This window comes from Schistocerca americana, chromosome 3 (genome assembly GCF_021461395.2).
Source record: "Schistocerca americana isolate TAMUIC-IGC-003095 chromosome 3, iqSchAmer2.1, whole genome shotgun sequence".
In the NCBI taxonomy this organism is placed as follows: Eukaryota; Metazoa; Arthropoda; class Insecta; order Orthoptera; family Acrididae; genus Schistocerca; species Schistocerca americana.
In genome coordinates, this window is record NC_060121.1 from 198,441,781 (window position 1) to 198,466,440 (window position 24,660).

Below are 24,660 nucleotides of genomic sequence, written 5' to 3' on the forward strand. Positions count from 1 at the left end.
TTGATCACCAGCGAAGAGTAATATCGTAGAATAATTTGGTTCCTTATTTCAATTCGACGTCCTTAATCCTCTGCCTGCTCTATTGCATTTTAAATGTTTGTGTTCCTTTTCTAGATCTTAGTTCTCTCTATATGTATTCATTTCAAGTTATTTAAGCTCTATACATCAACGTTGATTAGGTAGATAGGAAGTTATATTTTACCAAATGTGTATTCCTTCTATTATTCTCAAAGCTTTATAGGCCTTGTTCTTCATCTATCGTGTTTTAGAAAGTTTCACTAACAAATAATACGCTGAACTGAATTCAGCACACCTGTGTACTCCTAGATGTGTAAATGTTATAGTTGTCTCCTGATTCGTTAAATTATATCTCTCATCGACTGCTGTCTTCTTTCACACCATGTTACCCAGTTCCACTCTTTATGTCAGAAAATTATATTCATTGATTGGAAGTCATTAAAGCGGGAGACATTTACTAGTAATTATCTTTTCTGAATAAGTCTTTCAATTCAATACTACCAGATCTAGTGATATTCATGTCTCCTCCAATTACGAAAAGTTATATTTGCGTAATGTGTTTAATGTCTCTTGTGATATTTCATAGGCGTCCTCAGAATCTTCCATGCTTCCAGTTAGTGGTGAGTATGTGCATATGGCTTAAATGTCTTCTTTCCACCATGAATCCAACTGTTAAAATTTTTCCGTTCATTTATTGGTACAAATCAGTATTATTTTCCAACTTGTTGTTGTTTATGTAAATTTCAGCTGCTGATGGTGCCCTTGCTTCCAATGGGACTCCACTACAACTCATAGCGTATTCTCCTAAATCTTTGGAGTCTTCTACTTTCTTTAGCCTGTGTTTTAAAAGCTATATCCATCCTCTGTTCTGTAATTAATATCTTCAATAAAATTTTGATTTGTTCGCCGTATTTCTTTGTAACCATGTCGCTATTCTCAGACGATCTTCGTTTCCAAATTTCTGTTACTATTTTCAATCGTCGTACTTGTTGACTGTCCTTTCATCTGAGACTTGTCTCAGATGATTCTCAGAGTGATCATCTCAAGTCCGTATCACTAGCGCTGGACACAGTGTCACATTGCTGCGTTGTCACCTCTGGGGTTCGCACCCTGCCTGATAGTTCATATGGGTTGTCTTTGTTAGCCGAAAAGTCCGATTTTGGAAACTCCAGAGACTCGCCTTTCTCCCTTCTCCATCCGACGAAGTGCATTGCGCAAGGGCTACGTGGCTTTCGTCTTCTTGATCCTGAGAGTAGGAATTGCTGGCGCAGTTGCTAAGAGTTTGCAGGGGTATTTCTCAAGGATTTTTTGTCATGACTCATCATAATATATCCGCCGTCTGCGGATAGGAAAATCTCTGAGTGTGAGTTATAGCGTTTTTATTTGAACTAAAGTCCTTCTTCAAAATTTGTGAGGTAGGACTGATCCTCCAAGCCTACCAATAACTAAACCAGTGATTCTTCCACACATAAACTGTATGTAGTAACCATACAACTTCACCAAACCAAGCCCCGGGTGTCTCGTGTCTTGGGTCATCATTCATCTGACTTGTTTGATGCATCCTATCAAGACCTCCTCTCCTGTGTCAATCACTTCATCTCACAGTAGCGCTTACCCACAACAAATATATTGTAGTGAAACTAATATGAAAAACGGCGAATAACGTGGCCCGTCTCTAGACGCTAAAAGGTAATGTATCCAAATTAATTGAGAACTATCATATGAGTAGTAAGTCACAGCATCCAAATTAATTGAAGGATTAACACGTGGAAACATCTACATCTATTATTAGCTCAACAATACAAATATAGTGTCAGGACTGATTTGATAAGCGCTGACATAACTTAAGGCAAGTAGAAGAGGGAAGGGGAGGGGGCTAGGCGGCATTAACCGACCTTTACAACTCGACAGACTCTGTTTTACATGACGGCTTGTGGAGTAGGTACAATATCAGCGCAACGCGGCGTTCTTTGTTGACAGACAGCAGCTTTTTATCTTCGGTGTTCTCAAGTTTGGAGGTTTAATTCGCTCCCAATTCCCCGATGGATGACCTAGTCCTTCAGGTAGAACATGGAAACGGCAATTTGTGGATTATTGTACACGTGCTCTAGATCAGTTAACAGTGGTATTATTTCCCAGATGCAATGTCAGCATAGTATTGGGAAACTGAGATTCGAATGCGTTCGGAAGGAAAATAGGGATATGACATAGTCTGAAGACAGAGTCAACAATAGGTGGCTATGGTTCTGGATGGAGTACTCATTGTCTCTCTCTCCTGTCAGTTCATTTCTGACTGTAACTATGAATCGGTAGTTGATATATCTCAGACTTATTGCACTGACTGACTTGAGATCTACGGATACTGGTTTTTAATAAGACAACCCCCACTCTGCCCTCTATGGCGCGCAATTTCACATCGTTGGTGGGCTCAGTCTTCAACCCACTCAAGGAACGGTGGACACTGAGTAATCACGCCTCCTAGTCTTCATACCAGTGGAAATCTGTGTTCTCACATCAGCTGGTATGCAACCTTGGAACTCCCAAATCACCCCCACGGGTCCAATGTTGCACTACATCACACCGCGAGCTGGGGCTACGAAGTGTATTGCACGCAGTCAGGATTTTCTCCAAGGCTTTGTCAAGAGAGCAGCGACAAAAAAGCAAGAACGTTTGTTTGAAGTGGTAATGTGCTTTGCTCAAGAGTCACCATGTGTTCGTGACCCCGCGGTATCATTCTTCCTTTCTATTAGACTTCAAATGGGACAACAACGTGAGACCAAAGCATACACCTCAGTTAAACTGTACTCATCTAGGTTTTGTTGAAGTCTCCATTACAGTTTGTGTTTTAAGTGACCTATCTTGATCTGATCTGCACGCCTAGTCGAGTGGCTAAATCTTAGATTCTGGAAAATCAGTAAATAAATAAATAAATAAATAATGTTATCTTTTTAGGATGTTAGGAGAAAGGATAGTGACGGCAGCACTACAATCTGTCTGTCTATGTAATCTACATATATAACATCTGGATGATAACTACTCTGTTTAAAGCGGTTTGTAGATAGTTATTTCGCATTTGACTCTACTCTCTAAAGTTTCCATTGAAACGACAGAAACATAACATCAAGAAAGGCTCATAACTAAGGTTATTACTTTTCTTGTTTAAAGTACAAAGAACAAGATGTGAGACGAAAGTACGTTTCCAAAGCTACAAATATATAATGTCTACCTCTGAAAGTATTGACTATAGCTGAAAAGCAACTTCATTAATTTAGAGACTGCCACTTTGTTGTATATGACATGGTGCTAAACAATATTATTCACGAAGTACAGATAGTCTTCGTGTTGTTACGTCCACTTAAGAGTTCGTCCGTGGTTTTATAGATTAGAGTTTCATTAAAAAGTGATTTTAACCACATAATTCCCTAATCACGGCATCAGAGTACAGTAACTTAATTTTTTCATTCGAATTAAAGTAGTAACACGGATAGGGAGTGTGCTTGATGTGTGCTGACATAGGAGGAGCCGATGGCAGTTGAATACACTGTTCGCCAAATTCTATGGTCTCCAGATTGCTGCCTGGAGCCGTAGTAGGGTTGCGGTTAGCAGCGCATTACATGGGGGTACACAAGGTGTCGCTTGTTTCGCCAATGTGCACTAGTGCCAAGGTACAATACAGCGTTCCAGATCCTAGGAAATATCACTCAGCTCAGTGTCAGAGGTGGTTGTAGCCTGTTCGCGTCAAACGCCCATTCACCCAACAAGAGCACATGTGGTTGCTCCTTGAACAGGATCCAAACTGGCGTTCATGGCCAGAAATTTCTATTTAAAGAAAGCTTGTTACGAGCTCGCTAGGGACGAAGCGTCCAGCGCTGGGAAGAAGCCGAACGTCTACTAGAGGACCTCATCTCGGATTTGGAGGAAGCAGCTGCCGAAACTGTAGCTTCGCAGCTTTGGTAATTGCAAGACGCTGGGATTTGCAAGTTGTAGGTGGTGACGCCTGTTGCTTGGCGCTTGCACAGGTGATGAATGGATGGCTTTTAAATTGTTGGACGCTGTAAAGTGTGACCACCAGCGCCCCTTTACAGGATAGTGGTACTGGTGAATGACTGACAACTTTTGGCTAAACGTAAACCATATAACTACTCCCACAGTAATAAAATGTTTCACATATAGTCTCGAGTAAAGGTGTTCATATCATTACCATACGTTAGTACAATTAATACAACACTGTATGGTAGTAATATGACTGGACGGGCCAGCCACTGGGAGACAAGTTCAAACCACCGTTGAATGAATTGCACGAGTTCCCTGACGCCACAAAAAATTTCAATAATTACCCTGCCGTTGTTTCTTTTTCGCCTAAAATGGAAGATTAAGTACCCTGGTAGGCCATAGTCTTAACTCCTACAAAACAAAGGACGTTAAAATGCGACACACGGTGGCTGTGATGACTGTGACGCGACCAACATTGCAACCCAGTGAGTCGTCATGCCACAAGAGATAACCATGTATCATTGGGCTGGAGTTTGAACGGTAGTGCTCCATGGGCGAACAGAGGTTTGACCGAATGCAGCTTGTTGTTGGCCGCTTACGGCCAAAATCTTTTCCACTGTCAACACATTCTTAACTACCCACAACAGATGGCCTCTAGGGAGACGTTAAGTTGACCAGTGGTCATTTCCTGGCAGACTGTTGTCACTACTGTGTAACCTTCCCCATTGCTTTCCGTTACCAGCAGAAGGGCACGTTTTTAACCTGCCTATGCAGGAGGTGGGTGGTGTCTTGGACCAAGTGAACTATCCTGTCTAGTGGAAACATTTGCTCCCTGCCGCCGTTGGATAAGCAGCTGAGCAGCAAGTCGTATACTCCTAGATCACTCGTTTGTTACATAGTTTAATTCTTAATTTCTTTGCGTGTTTTTGGTACTTGCATTGTTTAATTCATAAATTTCGGGCGTATTATAGTATTTGAGGGTTGTAGCATCGCGTTTTAGTACCTGAATAGTGTAAATTCGCGTAGTCGTTTGTCTACTGTTTTTGTTTTGAACGGTCAGTGTCGGTTGGTCACAGTCATTGTGCTCCCTGCCGCCGTTGGATCAGCAGCTGAGCAGCAAGTCGTATACTCCTAGCTCACTCATTTGTTACATAGTTTAATTCTTAATTTCTTTGCGTGTCTTTTGGTACTTGCATTGTTTAATTCATAAATTTCGGGCGTATTATAGTATTTGAGAGTTGTAGCATCGCGTTTTAGTACCTGAATAGTGTAAATTCGCGTAGTCGTTTGTCTACTGTTTTTGTTTTGAACGGCCAGTGTCGATTGGTCACAGTGAGTGTGCTCCCTGCCGCCGTTGGATAAGCAGCTGAGCAGCAAGTCGTATACTCCTAGCTCACTCGTTTGTTACATAGTTTAATTCTTAATTTCTTTGCGTGTTTTTTGGTACTTGCATTGTTTAATTCATAAATTTCGGGCGTATTATAGTATTTGAGAGTGTAGCATCGCGTCTTAGTACCTGAATAGTGTAATTTCGCGTAGTCTCCTTCCGCCGCCGAGCAGTGTCAGCAGTGCGCAAGTAGCAGCATTACTGCATTTACTAGGCAATCTTGTATTTTAATAACCGTTTAAATTTTGTCGATTTGTTTGCGCTCTCTGTAGATTAGTTCAGAAGTTCTTTGTAAAACAGTTTTTAGCATGGATAGGGACTGCAACTGCTGTGTTCGGATGCAGGCTGAGTTGGCATCCCTTCGCTCCCAGCTTCAGGCAGTGTTGGCTTCGGTCACACAGCTTGAGGCTGTTGCCAATGGGCATCACTGTGGGGGTCCGGATGGGGGTTTGTCGGGGACGGCCAGCTCGTCCCACGCATCCTCTGATCGGACTACGACTGTGGTTGCCCGGGATACTGCCCGCATTGACGCTGATCCCTCACCTGTGGTAGAGTGGGAGGTCGTTTCAAGGTGTGGCAGGGGGCGAAAGACATTCCGGAGGGCTGAACGGAAAGCCTCTCCAGTTTGTCTGACGAACCGGTTTCAGGCTCTGTCTCAGGCTGATACTGACCTTCGGCCTGACATGGCTGCTTGTCCTGTTCCAGAGGTTGCCCCTCAGTCTGCAAGATCCGGGCAGTTGCAGAGGGTGGGCTTACTGGTAGTTGGGAGCTCCAACGTCAGGCGCGTAATGGGGCCCCTTAGGGAAATGGCAGCAAAAGAGGGGAAGAAAACCAATGTGCACTCCATGTGCATACCGGGGGGAGTCATTCCAGATGTGGAAAGGGTCCTTCCGGATGCCATGAAGGGTACAGGGTGCACCCATCTGCAGGTGGTCGCTCATGTCGGCACCAATGATGTGTGTCGCTATGGATCGGAGGAAATCCTCTCTGGCTTCCGGCGGCTATCTGATTTGGTGAAGACTGCCAGTCTCGCTAGCGGGATGAAAGCAGAGCTCACCATCTGCAGCATCGTCGACAGGACTGACTGCGGACCTTTGGTACAGAGCCGAGTGGAGGGTCTGAATCAGAGGCTGAGACGGTTCTGCGACCATGTGGGCTGCAGATTCCTCGACTTGCGCCATAGGGTGGTGGGGTTTCGGGTTCCGCTGGATAGGTCAGGAGTCCACTACACGCAACAAGCGGCTACACGGGTAGCAGGGGTTGTGTGGCGTGGGCTGGGCGGTTTTTTTAGGTTAGATGGCCTTGGGCAAGTACAGAAAGGGCAACAGCCTCAACGGGTGCGGGGCAAAGTCAGGACATGCGGGGACCAAGCAGCAATCGGTATTGTAATTGTCAACTGTCGAAGCTGCGTTGGTAAAGTACCGGAACTTCAAGCGCTGATAGAAAGCACCGAAGCTGAAATCGTTATAGGTACAGAAAGTTGGCTTAAGCCAGAGATAAATTCTGCCGAAATTTTTACAAAGGCACAGACGGTGTTTAGAAAGGATAGATTGCATGCAACCGGTGGTGGAGTGTTCGTCGCTGTTAGTAGTAGTTTATCCTGTAGTGAAGTAGAAGTGGATAGTTCCTGTGAATTATTATGGGTGGAGGTTACACTAAACAACCGAACTAGGTTAATAATTGGCTCCTTTTACCGACCTCCCGACTCAGCAGCATTAGTGGCAGAACAACTGAGAGAAAATTTGGAATACATTTAACATAAATTTTCTCAGCATGTTATAGTCTTAGGTGGAGATTTCAATTTACCAGATATAGACTGGGACACTCAGATGTTTAGGACGGGTGGTAGGGACAGAGCATCGAGTGACATTATACTGAGTGCACTATCCGAAAATTACCTCGAGCAATTAAACAGAGAACCGACTCGTGGAGATAACATCTTGGACCTACTGATAACAAACAGACTTTTCGACTCTGTATGTACAGAACAGGGAATCAGTGATCATAAGGCCGTTGCAGCATCCCTGAATATGGAAGTTAATAGGAATATAAAAAAAGGGAGGAAGGTTTATCTGTTTAGCAAGAGTAATAGAAGGCAGATTTCAGACTACCTAGCAGATCAAAACGAAAATTTCTGTTCCGACACTGACAATGTTGAGTGTTTATGGAAAAAGTTCAAGGCAATCGTAAAATGCGTTTTAGACAGGTACGTGCCGAGTAAAACTGTGAGGGACGGGAAAAACCCACCGTGGTACAACAACAAAGTTAGGAAACTACTGCGAAAGCAAAGAGAGCTCCACTCCAAGTTTAAACGCAGCCAAAACCTCTCAGACAAACAGAAGCTAAACGATGTCAAAGTTAGCGTAAGGAGGGCTATGCGTGAAGCGTTCATTGAATTCGAAAGTAAAATTCTATGTACCGACTTGACAGAAAATCCTAGGAAGTTCTGGTCTTACGTTAAATCAGTAAGTGGCTCGAAACAGCATATGCAGACACTACGGGATGATGATGGCATTGAAACAGAGGATGACACGCGTAAAGCTGAAATACTAAACACCTTTTTCCAAAGCTGTTTCACAGAGGAAGACCGCACTGCAGTTCCTTCTCTAAATCCTCGCACAAACGAAAAAATGGCTGACATCGAAATAAGTGTCCAAGGAATAGAAAAGCAACTGGAATCACTCAATAGATGAAAGTCCACTGGACCTGACGGGATACCAATTCGATTCTACACAGAGTACGCGAAAGAACTTGCCCCCCTTCTAACAGCCGTGTACCGCAAGTCTCTAGAGGAACGGAGGGTTCCAAATGATTGGAAAAGAGCACAGATAGTCCCAGTCTTCAAGAAGGGTCGTCGAGCAGATGCGCAAAACTGTAGACCTATATCTCTTACGTCGATCTCTTGTAGAATTTTAGAACATGTTTTTTGCTCGCGTATCATGTCATTTCTGGAAACCCAGAATCTACTATGTAGGAATCAACATGGATTCCGGAAACAGCGATCGTGTGAGACCCAACTCGCCTTATTTGTTCATGAGACCCAGAAAATATTAGATACAGGCTCCCAGGTAGATGCTATTTTTCTTGACTTCCGGAAGGCGTTCGATACAGTTCCGCACTGTTGTCTGATAAACAAAGTAAGAGCCTACGGAATATCAGACCAGCTGTGTGGCTGGATTGAAGAGTTTTTAGCAAACAGAACACAGCATGTTGTTATCAATGGAGAGACGTCTACAGACGTTAAAGTAACCTCTGGCGTGCCACAGGGGAGTGTTATGGGACCATTGCTTTTCACAATATATGTAAATGACTTAGTAGATAGTGTCGGAAGTTCCATGCGGCTTTTCGCGGATGATGCTGTAGTATACAGAGAAGTTGCAGCATTAGAAAATTGTAGCGAAATGCAGGAAGATCTGCAGCGGATAGGCACTTGGTGCAGCGAGTGGCAACTGACCCTTAACATAGACAAATGTAATGTATTGCGAATACATAGAAAGAAGGATCCTTTATTGTATGATTATATGATAGCGGAACAAACACTGGTAGCAGTTACTTCTGAAAAATATCTGGGAGTATGCGTGCGGAACGATTTGAAGTGGAATGATCATATAAAGTTAATTGTTGGTAAGGCGGGTACCAGGTTGAGATTCATTGGGAGAGTGCTTAGAAAATGTAGTCCATCAACAAAGGAGGTGGCTTACAAAACACTCGTTCGACCTATACTTGAGTATTGCTCATCAGTGTGGGATCCGTACCAGGTCGGGTTGACGGAAGAGATTGAGAAGATCCAAAGAAGAGCGGCGCGTTTCGTTACCGGGTTATTTGGTAACCGTGATAGCGTTACGGAGATGTTTAATAAACTCAAGTGGCAGACTCTGCAAGAGAGGCGCTCTGCATCGCGGTGTAACTTGCTCGCCAGGTTTCGAGAGGGTGCGTTTCTGGATGAGGTATCGAATATATTGCTTCCCCCTACTTATACCTCCCGAGGAGATCACGAATGTAAAATTAGAGAGATTCGAGCGCGCACGGAGGCTTTCAGACAGTCGTTCTTCCCGCGAACCATACGCGACTGGAACAGGAAAGGGAGGTAATGACAGTGGCACGTAAAGTGCCCTCCGCCACACACCGTTGGGTGGCTTGCGGAGTATCAATGTAGATGTAGATGTAGAAATCCTGCTCAGAGAAACTAGTGACCCAGTGCATACAACAGCGCCATGAGGTTTTATGTGCTCCAGTGCCTTCTTGACCACCCACAGCTCTGTGTAGCGATATGCGTCACATTACATTAAATAATAGGAAGGAAGCGACGCAAGGACAGCATACGTGGCTGTAGAATGTAGGGCTGAGCGATGTATGCGTATAGGGGCAACAGCATTGTTAGTGAAACACACAGTCGTTTACTGCTCAGACTAAATGACATTTCAATGACTGAAAATTTTAATATAGATTCAGTTACAAAACTGACTTAGACAAGCAGCTCTCAAGTAAACGCGTGATTAATAAAATTTAAATGACTGACAGTTTTAAATGAAATTCAGTTCAAAAACTGACAGATAGGACACTCACCTACTAAAGAGTAAATAATAAAATTTAAATCACTGGAAATTTAAATCAGTTTCAGTTAAAAAATTTAACTAGATAAATCTCCTGTAAACTCATGATTAATAAAATGCAATGTTAAATAACTTCAGTGCAAAAAAAAATTGTATACCAACTGCTACATAATTAACCTTACGGAGCGTCAGGATATTGCGCCCAAATGACGATGGTAGTAAGACCTTTTACTTTCACCAGTAAAACTTAATCCTAGAAACTTCGGGCTTTCAACAAACAAGAATGTAGAGGATTTTGAAATAAGCAGTTGACTGAGCAGAAAACCATCGAAATTAACAAGCCTGGGAATGAATCACACACAAGCGTCAGTAACGGTGGCTGAGTGACACAGAAGTCCAACAAGTGAGCACGGCCCTTAAGTCGAACACGTGAGAGAAAGAGCAGGAAGAGGAACTGAGGAATCACCCACACCTGACCGATCTTCTGTAACTGCAAACAGAGTGACCCAGCGAAACAGTACATTGGCCAGCCGACTAACGGTTGTGTGCAACCAGTCCTGGCCTAAATAAACTTGTCGCCTATTACGAATAACTCATTGAAATGGTATTGAATAACAGAACTAATATTACACTCAATTTAAGACACTACATAGTTCAATCTAACAGCCCTCTTATGATATGATTCAATTAACTACGGGGAAATTCTCCGGAGCGATACAGGCCAGGTACATATATTCTATAGTTTACTGTCACCGGTGCTTCTGAGGATTCAAAAGACATTCAGTAATCATTCTGCGGTACCATCTAATCAATAATTGCGTACAACGCACTGACACAAAACCTATATTCAGTTTAGTCTGAGCAGGAACGGCCGGCGAAACACCGAATATTCATACTAATGGCCCTCAGTTCCATAGCCGAAATACTTACGCTAACGTACAATATTCACTGCATTAACCTGAAAAAAACCCGGTCGGTTGCTACCCTCAACTAAGTTTTCTTACCCACACCCAGTTGACTAACAATCGTCCAGCGCTCGCGCAACAGCCTTCCCGTCGCAGAGCAGCGGAGATGGTAAACACCAGGCTGCAGACGAAAAACGGCGAGGTCAGGTACCGTGCGGTATCCGTTGTCAGCTATCCCCTCTGCCTCTGGGCCATCTCCCTGCTGCGCGGAAAGTCCGGCAGACGGTTCGGGAGGCCACCAAAGTGCACAAAACCAAATCGATAAAGCGCGGCGAGCCACTCGGCTCACATAGTACAACTACAAATGGCTTCGTACGCGTATTTTATTGATAAACCTAGCCGTCTCTCCGCGGCTTAGTCTACACATGCGTTGGAGACATGTATCAAACATTCGAGTACAATGTTAGTGGCGTGCTGATTGACACAATCACGAAGATTAAACATGTGGGTGCTAAGTTACAAAGCGACATGAAAGAGAACGAGCACATATGGGAGTTGTAAGGAAGACGAATGATCCACTTCTGTTTATTGGGGAGGGGGGGGGGGGGGTCTCCTTGGTGATTGTAGTTAGCGTAGAAAGGTTCCTGCGCATAAAACTATTGTGTTCTTGGATATTGCTCCTTTGTTTGGGCTGCTGGATCTGTTATCGGCAGTCCCGATCAAAATGCAACTATTGTCGAAATACTTCGCATACTTAAAAGGAGACATCTCGAGGGATAAACAATCTCATGTAAAATAGTAAAGAGAAAGTTTAGAGAACCGGAATTTCCAACTGTAGAACGACTGCACTGCCGTGAATATACAGGGTGTGGACAAATACGTAGAAACATCTTATGCATAACACGTTACCACACCTATTACGATGTAGGATAACCTTAGTCATTGTAAACAGCTATCAGTCATCATGGAAAAATGCAGGTACGTCTACTGTTTGATGTTCAAAGAAATCGCGTACCATTCTTCCTGCAAAGCAGTGGCATCTTGAGGTGCCGATGATGGAGGTGGACAGCGATCACGCATCCTTCTGTCGAAAGCAGAGTACCAGGTCTCAATGATATTGATATCTGGTGACTGTGGCGGTCATGGAAGACGCGACAACTCATCATCCTACTCACAAAACCAGTTCTGGACGCTCTGAGCTTTGAGAACAATGGCCCTGTCGTCTCTGAACGATGCATCCCCTTAAAGGATTACATATCGTACGATCGTACGGTGGGATGGACCTGATCAGCTAAAATAGTCACATTACCGTCGCATCCGTGGTTTGAGAGTAATGTTTTGTAATACTATACAAGGCCCACTGGGTCATCGACCCTATTCGAGCCATTGCTTAATTTCTGAATAAGAATTATCAGCAATGGGAACTGAAGACTTCCGGCATAATCGGCCACCATCGTTCTGCCAACTCTCTTGTGTAAGTGAGTGGAGCCGTAGAGAGAGAGGTTCTTAGCACTCTCTTGCTCTTTGGGTGGTAAACTGCTCCTTAAATGCAATTCCAACCAAAGCATTAAAATTACATGTCTTTTCACAGTACATTTATATTTTCAGAAGTGTTGTGATGGTCGCTCTATTGATAGAAGATGTTTTAGTTGAACTCCATTTGGATCTCACGAAAGGGCCTGCCAGGGGAGGAGGTGACAGTGAAGGGATAACTTTCTACAAGACAGAATGTCAGAAATTTTAAGGTATGTGTGTGTGTCGTCGATAGTTACGATGCCACATCACTGGTACACGCTCTCGTAAGTTGGCACTACGAGAGAAAACGAACTACGCCGATACAGCCCCCATTGGCCGACGCTGTGGAGGTCAGAGAGTGCAGGCTTGATTTCGCCCTTTTCATCAATAGCAGACGGCCTGGAAATATCGCTTCTACTACCGAGTGGGCTATGTTTCTATTGAGACTTTGTTCTAGTTTGGACAGCAACGAGTTTTTATTAGTTTTGAGATTATACAGAACAGTCATCCTAACTTTACAGGAGTAGACATGGGCTACGGCCTCACACCTACGTGCTTATCCTAGCCAAAGTTATGTACGCATTTGATATTTACTTATGTTTTTGACTATATTAAAAGTGTTAAATGTCATGCAGTACCGACGTGCTTCGCCTCTCCTGCTCCTACTCGCTTCCTTCACTCTCGGCCTATATTACAGAACCAGTTCACAGGAGCAGACTCACGCACCGCCTATCAAGGCGGGATACAAAAGTATGAAAGCTAGAAAATCATAAATGAGGAATACAAAGGCTCGATATACACTGATAAGGCAAAACATTATGACCACCTACTTAATAGCTTGTTTGTCAGTCCTTGTAACGAAATACATCACTGATACTGCGTATCAGGAACACGGTAGTTTTTTGGTAGGTCTTTGGAGGAAGCTATTTCTGAGAATGTGCATTTGGAGCACAACATTGTTTGGTAGTGAATCGTCGACGATGGGAAAACCATAGCAACGGAGAATTGAATATATGGTGCTCTAGAAGAATGAAGAAACGTACATAAAGTTGTAAGGGATTAGGAGGTTCTCCGCAGAAGATGCGTAGAGAAGAACATACGGATAACACTGACCAAAAAAGCTACAACATGTTCGGGCAACTGGGAATAACCTTCATAGTACTGGAGAGAACTGTGGTGTGTTGAAACTGTAGGGGACGGCAGAGCTTGAAATACATCCTGGAGATAATTGAGTAGGTAGCGTCCAAGTGTTACGATGACATGTAGAGTTTGACACTGCAGAGAAATTGGTCGGGGACCGCACCAAACAAATCATAAATCTGATGAAGCAAGGGAAAGAAAAACAATCCGTGGCAGTACTTAGACTTGCAGAAAAACAGTAGTACCCTTGTAAACCACGATAATTGAGCATAATTCATTATCTTAACTCCAGTCCTGTTTCACTCTTTAGAGCTACCAATCTGTATGATACATTTGGGAAAACTACGGCAAAACATACTCCTGCATAGGTTGGAAACAGTGTGAAACAAGACTCAGCCGTCCAAATGACTGTCTTCCATTTCTCAATAGCCCAGGTTTAATGATCTTGGCACCTCGTTTCCCTATTATAGGCATTTGCATCATAGGCTTGTGATTCTGGAATAGGAGCTCACCAAGCATTTCCCAGCTTCTGGAGTTCCCTTCACGTTGTTTGCTGAAAGTGTTCGCAAGTGTGACATTCAGTTCTACGGTAACTTTTGCAGCTCACCTCTATATTTATCGTAGCATTTCTCTAGAATTAGCGTCTTTTACGATCACGCAACATACAATTTCGTCTCCGTTGTAATTTATAAGATGACATCGCTCTCCCTGAACGTCGTGGAAGCTTCGTCGCGGTGTCACTAGTAATCCCTAGACTTCGGCCGCCTCATTTCTGCTAGCACCCACCATAGGAGCACCAACAATTTACCGATGTTCGAATTAGCTTAATTCTGACATAGTGCACTCACAACTACACGGAACACTTTTCTGACCACGCCTGACCAGTTCCGTGTATTGAGAGCATTTAAGAGGTGCCATTCGTTTCCAAGTATAACAGCACCGTCTGCAGACTGGCTCGCATCTGCAATTATGTTCAATCACGCTTTTCTCGCAGTACTTCTACACTTTTGTCCAAACGCCGTACATCTCGCCTAACGATCTTGAGGACAAGATAAAAGAAATTAGGGTACGTACAGAGGCATGTAGGCAATCGTTATTTCCTCGCCTTAGTTGGGAGTGGAGCAGGAAAGTGAATAACTATCCCAGGTGCAAGAGACGCTCCGCCATGTGTGTTGTCTCGTGCAGTAAGTATAAACATGCAAATGTAGATACATCACACGTGGCTTCCAACTGTATGCAATAAACGAATTAACACCTCGCTGGCTTAAACATATTAATTTCACAAATCGTTAGGGAACTGCACATCTTATTCACCCTGCATTTAATTAGGGAACTTCTAGATTATTATCACAAGAACGCGTGACATATCTGCAGATTTCTGTACACGTAAACGAATTCACAGACAGTCAGTAGCCGGGCGAACTCCATCTGACCTTGGTAGGTGATTCCTTGCAGAACATAGGCCATTTCGTCTACTGTCATTCCCTTTTACTCCTCCCCTCTCCATAATTTCTGCATGTGTAGTCGATGTTGGGTGAACCCGTGGTCTAGGAGTAACCTGTCTGATTGTAAATCAAAAAGTGCCTGATGCGGGCTAAAAACTCCCCACCGCCTAAATTTTAATTAATAATCACCATTGGCGGCCGAACAACGTCCCGCATAAGGCACCGTCGTTCAGCCAAAATTATTGTCAAAGAGGGCGGAGCAGCAGACGGTGGTCCTGGGCACTGTCTTGGTCTTGGGGTGGGAAACTGTCCCTAAAGGCGGGAGAATAAGCAATGATAAACGGCATGAGAATGCAAGAGGCAATGGAAACCTCTGCATTAAAGACAGATAACGTGTATGCACAGGACATGTGACCTGTAATTGACAATGTGTCATGATGATCCCACCATTGCAAAAGATTCCGAAATAGTCCTCAATTCTGACCTCCGAGAGGGGACTGCCAAGGCGGGGTGGAGGGGGGGTGATCAGGAGAAAAAATATTGAATAAGTTACGAAAGGATAACGCTATACGAGTCGGGGCGTGAATTGCAAGATTGAACGTGGTAGGGAAGGTGTAAAATCAGAAAAAGAAGATGGAAAGGCTTAATTTTGGTACAGTGGGTGTCAGCGAAGTGAAATGGAAAGAAAAGGATTTCTGGTCAGATGAGTATAGGCTAATATTAAAAGCAGCAGAAAACACCATAACGGGAATAGGATAGAAAGGTAGGGCAGACTGTGTGTAATTGTGGACAGTTCGATGATAGCGTTATTTTCGTCCGAATCGACAGCAAACCAACACCAACAACGATAGCTCAGGTAGAGATGCCGACGTTGCAAGCTGAAGATGAAGAGATAGAGAATCTATCTGAGGATATTGAAAGGTTCATACAGTACGTAAAGGGAGATGAAAATGTAATAGTTGTATGTGGTTGGATAGCAGTTTTAGGGGAAGGAGAGGAAGACTCGGTTACAGGTGAATATGGGCTTGGGACAAGGAATGAGACAACAGAAAGACAAATGAGTCCTGTGTAATAAATATCATCTTGTAATAGCGAATACTCTGTTCAAGAATCCCAAAAGGGGTAGGTACACTCGGAAAAGGTTAGGTGATGCGGGAATATTTCAGTTAGATTACATCATAGACAGAGATTCCGAAATCAGATTCCTAAATCAGATACCAAGGAGCAGATATAGACTCAGATCACAATGTAATAGAGGTGAAGGGTAGGTTGATGTATAAGAGATTAGTCTGGAGGTATCAACGAGCAAAGAAGTGAGATACGGCAGTACTGAAGAATGACGAGACATCTTTGAAATTCTGTGAGGCCGTAGATACAGCAATAACGAATAGGTCAGTAGGGAGTACGGTTGAAGAGGAATGGGCACCTCGAAAAACGGCAGTCACAGAAGTTAGAAAGGAAACATAGGTTTAAAGAAGGGGGCCGCGAAGAAACAATTGATAAAAGGTTAAATGCTTCAGATGGTCGATGAAAGAAAAAAGTACAAAAATGTTCAGGGCAATTTGGGAATACGTAATTCAAGTCGCTTAGGAATGAAATAAACACGTAGTGCAGGAAAGCTAAATCGAAAACGCTGCATAAAAAATGTGAAGAAATCGAAAAAGGAATGATTTGGGAAGGCCTATCACAGTATAAGGAAATGAAGGGGAAGCGTGGTAACATTAAGAGTGCAACGGGAATTTGACTACTAAATGCAGAGGTAATAGTACATTGAAGGCCTCAATGAGGGGAAGATTTGCCTGATGAGAACGAAGAAGAAACAGGAGTCGAATTAGAAGGGATAGGGGATCCAGTATTACAATCAGAACAATCAGAATTTAAGGAAACTTGGGAAGACATAAGATCAAATGTGTTTGAAGGGATAGCGATGGGACAAAGTGTCATTTACTATGAGAGTCTTGCAGTTGTATGTATAAAAAAGAAATGTGACGTAAGGCTTTAATTCCAACGATCGAAATGGATATAGGGGGATAAATGTGGGAGGGTTTAGAAATGATCTTATTACGATCTTTCATATCAAGTAGATATTCCTTCGTTATATGTATAAACGCCATTAATATTAAACAATAACGCCATTACTATTGTAGGTATTCATTTCTGTGATGTACTCGTATAAACGTCCAAGTTTTCAGAGGAATTTATGAGTCCCATATGACTGTGTGGGACGTGCCACGTGGACTACAGGGTGGAAAACCGGAGCAGGGCTTTGAACCACGTGCGAAACAGAAACTCATCTGAAGGATAAATGGAAACAGGCAATCTAACACAGCAGTTGCGAGAAAACAATTACGTCAGCAGTTAATCTGAAGCTCTCCGCTGCCTGGGCACGATGCTGTTTAATTAACTCAAGTTACACGATTGATGTTGCCTGCGTCCATTTGGTGCTGTAATTGACAAATATACTACCTTGGCGACACAAATGTTTTACTGTCCTCCACCTGGCAATGGAGTAATCTACATGTGACTATTATTCAATGCCTCGCCCCATTTTTCTCATTTACGTCGATAGTAATGATCAAAAGCTGAAATTGGAGGTAAATGTCAAGAGTTAGCGGAAAAATTTGTTTGGTGGAGAAAAGATTCCACGAAGAGTGATAAGCAATAGTTGTTTACTGTGTACAAAACAAAAAAACGGTAACACATGTGTGATATAAAGTGAGTACAAAAAACGAACACGAACACAAACACACACACACACACACACACACACACACACACACACACACACACACACAGTCACACTCACTCACACACAAACACTCACACACATACACACACACACACACAAACATAAACATACTCATACTCATAACGAAATACGTGTATGGAATGCACTGACCCAAAATAAATTAAAAATTGATACAATGACAAAGTTCCGTCCAAGCTCCTGAAGACTTTTGCCTTGTCGGTAAGAAATCGCTAGAACAGGAAACCCCCGCTCGTCTTTCGCCATTTGGAACCTCCTTCTGTCAACACCAGGTGGTTTAGGAAATTGTTGAGAAAAATAACAAATGACCCGATCTTATGTAATTTGATCTAGTCACTGGGACAGAGAATGAAAAGTGCAATTAAACCAAGTCGCCTATAAAGATAATATATAAATAAGTAATTGTACAGTCTTTGGGACGTATGTTGTGTTATCACAATACCGATTATGGAATAAGGACATACAGTTAAAATCGAGGACACAAAACTACAATATTCTTAATAGCTGCAGGCGTTCTGCACACTTCTGAGGCTTATATACATACCATATCCGTATATGTGCCATACCTATGATGTCACTGACCACACAATCATCTCCAAGCGTCATCATGCGTCACTGCTCTCCTAAGCGAAGCCTCCTTTTTGAAAATACAACAAACAGAAATCTTTTAAGTAACACACTCGTATTTAGAGCTCCCAACCACACCTCAGTACTTTTCAAATAAACTTCATCTTACACTACAAAAGTAGACCACTCAAAGAGATTCTATTCCAACAATTATATTTAGATATCCTAATCACATCCTGTTTTTAACTTTTCTACTTCATCTTAAGCAATGTCATTTGACCATTCACAGAGCTCTCACACACATATTTGGTTTCACAAGTGCATCGAAATACCTTAACAGAAATCAGAAATTAAAACGGACTACGTGATCCCTATTTTATCTCTATAATTCACACTTTACAGAGAGTATAGTTCTATAATTGTACCACACTTGAAGCAAGACAGAATTAAATATTTCCACATCTAACTGGTCTCTATTATTTACCAAAATAGGAAACTATTTTTGTCTATAACACTATAAATCCCACGTAGTTCTCTTGACACACTAGTGATGTACACTTAATAACACAATGATATTTCTGTGACTAAAACGGCAGTCAAAATATAAAACAGATATGGAAAATACTGATGTAACTAACACCAAAATAGCATATGTTCTGTTTTTTAAGATTACATGAGCTTCATTAAAAGCACGCACACACAAACACACCCACAGACAATTTGTCTCAAGTATCATAATGTTATTTCTATCATTTCTGTTAAAATATAACAGGTGTGACAGTATTTCCATTCCTGTACTATTTTTCCAATAATACATAATCTCTCAAAGAGTGCAGTTATTGTTACTTCCTAGTTAAAATACATTTGACACTTAAAAAAATAACAATGAGCTCTCAAATTAAGTGCAACAACACTATTCCCAGGATGCGGTAATAGTTAACACTACCTCTTGGCATAAATGAAGCTTTCTTACTGGTAGTACAAAATCGAACCTGACCAATCTGGGGAAGAAAATATCACATGCAATTGACTTTATTGACTGATATCTCCTTCTGTTACTTTGATTAGAGACCCACCTTTGTTTGTGTTGAACTACCACGTTTTAAAACATTATTGACTGTCTCTACATACTTTTATTACTTTTTATCTTGGCCAATGAAGTAGTTATGTTCCACCACTGTGTTTATCCAACGACATATCACTTTATGTGAATTTAGTACAGATTTTTAATTTTGTTTATCTATTAAGACTGTCTGCAGCTATGGTCTAATGCATTTGTGACCAGTGATGGTTTAACGAACATGTGCACTTACAGATTATGTTGTTTTATGATGTTTTAATACGTGTGCTCGCACTGTGTAACAATGTCACCGGTGTATTTAACAGTATTGACAACGACATACAAATGTGTCAGCTTAAAGCCATAATATGAGCACTTGATAATGGCCTAAGGCCGAAATGGCAATAGTGTAATAAAAACTTATAACAGTCACTGGTGTAAAGATGATGTCCTTAAAAAAATTCTTAATGACTGTGAATCCCAGCTATAACAAGTTTAAAAATAATTATCTGTATTATTTATCAAAATGTCCTACAACAATAACAGTTTGAAAACACACATAAAAACTACTTTAAACCTTCATTATAATGTGAACCTATCAAAGAGAAATGTTTGATGTTTGTAATATGGTTTAAAGAAACCAATAAGCTGTCTGTATTAAATAGCAGAACACACATGGGTTACTAAACGGTGCTACTGAGTTAACATGAACGTTGAAATACACTTTTCACAGACAATACTTCGATCTTTATACGAAACTTGGATATTCATGTAGTTTTTATGTATATTGCTAACACAGTTTTTTCTCACCTTCGTTGCTGTGATACCATAGAAACCCTATGATAGTATAAAAGGGATATTGGTGAGGTACTGATGGTCAGTTAATATTCAGACCGTTATTACACTGATTATTGTGACTGCCATAACAGCGAACAGAATGTGGATATATTCGGCTAATGATGGCTAGTTGATATCGTGACTGGTATTAATGTAATTATGATGATTAGCTTTACCCTGAATATCTAATTTATACTGCTATGGTGATGAGAGGCACAGTTAACATAGAGACTACCATTGTGCCTACCATTGCCCCAAATGAAATGTAACAAATTGTTCCCATTGGAAACTTCCTCAGGTGACATATCTGGGAAAAGTCCCATATTCGGTGGTAAGGGAGAAATGAAATACCTGTAATGGACCAAATCGAGCAACACAGAAGATGTAGTTGCGCTGTGGTAGTAGCCTGCCAAAGATTCTTAAGAAGATTGATTCTCATATGATGAACAATTGTGACACAGGAATTCCTAGATTAGGTCCCGAGCTAATGGCTTGGTTCAAATGGCTCTGAGCACTATGGGACTTAACATCTGAGGTCATCAGTCCCCTAGAACTTAGAACTACTTAAACCTAAGTAACCAAAGGACATCACACACATCCATGCCCAAGGCAGGATTCGAACCTGCGACCGTAGCAGTCGTGCGGTTCCAGACTGAAGCACCTAGAAACACACGGCCAATAGCGGCCGGCCCGAGTTAATGGATCACCACAAGTGGACTGCTTTAGTAAAGCCCTTACAGAAATCTACTAATGTACAGTGGTACATAACACTAAATATTACCTCTGCGTAAACATATAGTAAGTGAAATTGAGCAGAAATTGGAGATAATGAAATAATTGTATTTATGAAAATATACTTCAATTTACAAGATTAATTGGCATCCGTTATTTGATTTTAAGTTATTTACAGTAAATAAATATATAAGTGCACATTTTAGTGCTTTCCATGGATTTTGCGACGTTAAATTAAATAAAATACATGAGTCTGTGAATGTAGTACTTCAACCACTTAAGTAATTTCTAAGGCAAACTTTATGAAAAAGATGCAAGAGCCACTAAGATATACATATGTGAATGTAGTTCAATTCCCCCAAATCCTCCCAATAAGAATAAGAAATCCTATAAATAATACTTATAAGAAAAAAAAAACAGGATACCCTATTAGTGCTAAATCTGAAGTACCTAAACCTAATGGTGAACAAACAGAAAACCGCAGGGGGATACGTTTACTACTTGTGTACAGAAAGACAGTATTTCTGCGACCCACTGTGAACATGGGGTTTGCTATTCTGTCGTTCTGTGCAACGGATTAATCTGAGATTTACCCTATACCCTATTGCTCCTGCAAGACGCAATTTCCACCCCTACAGAAGTGAGACAGACGCTCCTAACGTTCTAAAGAGAAATGCCTGAAAAACTTTCAGCAATAAATATCTTTGGTGTCATCCACTGTAAGGAAATGACAAGAAAATTCACAAAATATCTTACGTAACTAGTGGGATACTTGGGTACTGGAGTAGTGCTAGTTAGTGTAAGAAAAACATAAAACTCACGAAAATTATTATTTATTTTAGTAAAAATTCTGAGAAATCACAATGGCACTTTTAGTTATGACCTTAACACGTTATTTCCAGGTTCTTTTTGGAATGTGAAGTTACCTCTTATGATAGGATTCGCTAATGAAATTTCTATACAAAGTTTAAGATTGTTATTGACTTTCCAGAATGGCTGAGAGCTGCGCCTACTCGAGTAATTATCCATTAGAATGTTGCTAGGTACAGTCGAGGCTGTTGTGTGTGAAATGTAGTGAAGTGTACTGTTACGGAGGAAATATGGGACTCGCAAGAGCCGTAGCACACAATACCGTAAGCTGCGATGACTGCTGTCTGCGCCCATCGCTGCTGACAAGTAAGATAACTCTCGTTCTATTTGTATTGACCTTCGCCAATCAAACTCTCCCTACGCCTTGATGAAGTCAAGGACTCCTATTAGCCCCTCGTCTAACTATTGGCGTGGTACACCAGTCAGATAACCAGTCCACTGTGATGCCGCTCAAAAATTCGCTCGCAGGCGTTTAACTATAACTGTCAGTTCACACTGCACAATAAGTGTGGATGCCAACACAGTGAACAACGGAAAATCGAAAGGACTCAATATAGAGTCACACTTCGATTTGCTCTCGACAGAAGTGCTCTCCCATTGAAGTACTGAGGAGAGACTTGTTCCTTGCTCTTTGAGTACATGTACGGGCGCGCACACTCTCGTTATGTGTTCTCGCTCCAGGAGCGACAATGGAACGGCCAGACGTGAAGGGGTATATCTTTCGGTCTTCTCCATTACTCCTTCAGCTCAAGGCATCAGAAATATCGTCTGCCAATCATTGCTCTTCAAAAATGGGAGGATCATGTTTCGTTTAAGGCGACTAATCCGGAAATCTGTAGCATCGGCATTTGGCGTTTGCTGTCGGCCTGTGAAGATCTCTGAAACTGCATGCTATGTGTAAGAATGCGTAGGTTGACCACCCCCACACAATGTAGCGGAATTTGCTTTTAAGCCAAACACAGGGTCGTTCTTCCCTTTCACTTGGGCAAACGCTGTCTGCTCCAGGGGCGGCCGCCGGCTGGCATAGATAGCTCCCTGTGAAGACCTCTGAAGGGATCAGGGTCCTAGCGTGTGGTGTTTGCCTCTCCCAAACTAAAAGCTTTTGTGGCCATCGTGTCTTGAATGTGTGTGTGTGTGTACGCCAGCCTGGAGCAATTCAACCACGGTGCGCTTACTTGTTATTTGCATATCGTTTACATGAATTCATACAACATTGACTTTATCTTATTGAGTTTGGGTCCGAATAAAGCGTCTTGATGTGCGGAATATGATCGTGAGGGTGTAATATGTAAGCAATGAAGGTCAGGAGACCACGGCGTCTTACACCACATACAAAACGAATTATTGGCGACTGGAAGAATAACAATACCATCCCTTTTATCTACAAAGTTTACACTGAATTCTTGACGAATGAGATCGGTGCTACTGTGCAAAACTCAGAACCTGCAAAACTAGAATGATTCCGCAGTTGTCATAACAAAATTGATCTTATACAGACTTTACCTGAAGTAACTACTTCTGCCAATAACTATGAAATGCCACTGCAAACGTGCATAGGGTTTATAGACGTTGAAGAGCCTTTTTATTCCATCAGCCATACTGCTGTGATGGATCACTGATCAAACATTGTGTCAATTCAAAGAGTGTAAACATATTATGTAACCTCTGTTATACTTTGATGGCTCCTGTCAACAAAGTAAAACACACAAGGGGAATTTACACTGAAATAGAAGTAAAGCAGAATGACACTATATCCTTGTAAGAATTTACAATATGCCATGAGATGGCTATGCCTTAAATTAATTATAGGGTTAGGGGATAGAATAAATCGGGAAATAATTCCTAACTTGAGATTTGTATAGAATAAAGTAGTCCTGTCTAACTGAATCACAATATTCAGTAAAGTATATGTCACATTTTTGGGAAATGTGAGTCTTAATTTGAATTGTCAACAATAGTATGAAGATGTTGCGGAGGAAATATGGGACTCGCAAGAGCCGTAGCACACAATACCAGTATGTTTCCATAATACATAATTTTTTGTGTTCTTAATGTGTGTTAGAAAAACATTAAATTTTTCCGTTTACAAGTGTACTTTAATGTATAAATGAAATCACCAGTGTTTGCGTGTGTTTTTTGGTGTTGTAGGACAAATATTTAAATAGTTCAATAGATAATACAGTCTTTGATTATTTGAAAGTGTAGTACAATAACCGAATCTAGCTTAGTAATGAGTGAAGCTTAATCGTTAAGCTAAAGATCGAGATGACACAGTGGTTAGCACATTGAATTTCGAGTAATGAATCTTCAAATCCGCTTCTGGCCATCGTAGATTAGGTTTTCCATGGTTTCCCTCGATCGCTCTATGTCGGTGTTGGAGTTGTTGTCTTAGAAAGGGAATGGCCGGTTTTCTTCCCCATCCTTTAGTAATACAAGTTTATGGCCCATATCCGATGACCTCGCTTTCGATGGGACATTAGACTCTACTCTTTTTTCACATGTAACCTTTTTTCACCTGTAACTTACATCAGTAGTGCCAATATGTGAGTTCTCTTTCTTTAACGTAATAGAGCAATTATGTTACGGTAGTAGTGCCATAGTTGTTTGGTACTTTTATAAAGTAAACATTAACGAATTTTGACCTATAATGCACATTCCTTTACTTATCAGTGAAGTTTTCTTTTTGTTCAGAATAATAGTTCTTTGTGGACCTGCACTAAGCAATCTTTACATATAGAATTTGGTGCATTTCAAAGCTATAGCAGTAAGTTCTGATAATATGCATTTTAACTGATATGATGTATTAGAAATTTCCTAAAGGATGTCGTATTTAATACAGCTTACTGTGAAAACTTTTGGAAAATGTTTCTG